Source organism: Montipora foliosa, chromosome 3 (assembly GCF_036669935.1).
Source record: "Montipora foliosa isolate CH-2021 chromosome 3, ASM3666993v2, whole genome shotgun sequence".
NCBI classification, from domain to species: domain Eukaryota; kingdom Metazoa; phylum Cnidaria; class Anthozoa; order Scleractinia; family Acroporidae; genus Montipora; species Montipora foliosa.
In genome coordinates, this window is record NC_090871.1 from 39808393 (window position 1) to 39809397 (window position 1005).

Below are 1005 nucleotides of genomic sequence, written 5' to 3' on the forward strand. Positions count from 1 at the left end.
GCTGGGAAGAAATTTCAGCATTTTAAGCTGTAGACTGATCGGTCATCATTTCAGTTTGAATCAATACTTTTTTTCCCCGGTTCAAGCGTCAGTGTTTCGTAACCATTCACCTATGGGCAAGTAGGAAATGGGTTATTGATCAATGAAAGCGCGCGCTTTACTTTTGTTATTTTATTTGAAATTTCTATTAGATGTTCAAAAGTGTTTTGTAGTCAGTCGGCTTCAAATGTTGGATATTTCTTCCTAGCAATTTTACACCCGGGCATACTGCGGTATCACTTATGAAAATCTCATCAATGATGGACCAAATCTCAATTTCTCTCATTGCTTGGAACCGATGCCCACTGGCAGACAAGGTGTTGATTAAAAAAAAACTAGAACTAAAGAAATTTGAAAGAAGCCTAGTAACATTTGAAAATGCATTGAATCCTTTTAATTGCACGAAAAAGCAACGCAACGTTCTGCATGCATGATCAATGGCAATGAGCTCCATTTTTCAGATTTCCCAAAATAAATGAGACGGTAAAGAGAATGGGATCCTTTTTCCCTATAGACACATATAGGACTGTATATTTCTTTCATTTCATAGAAATTCATAAAAAAAAACCGGTAATAGAAATGATCTCATTCCCTAAAAGAGCAAGAAAAGAAACGGAGTACCATTTTAAGGACAGAAAAAAGTAGTTTATTATTAGTTGTTGAATGGTGTACGACTTTTGACAGGCCGAGATAGGACCCCCTGATGTCCAGTCGGTCAGGTTTGAACATGTATTATGACGGTCCGTGAAATCCAAATCTTAAACTTAAAGTAAACAGCCTTTGGATAAAATTCAAAGCTAAAAATTTTGTCAGGCAGGTTTTAAGCAAACACACACGTTAAAAATCTGAAGGAAAAGTGGTTTTTTGATCATAGTAGCACTTTAAGACTTGATTTCAAAAAGACACCGGATTATTTATACTGGAATTTTACTATTTAATATTGAGAAAGCTGGATCGGGGAGAAAA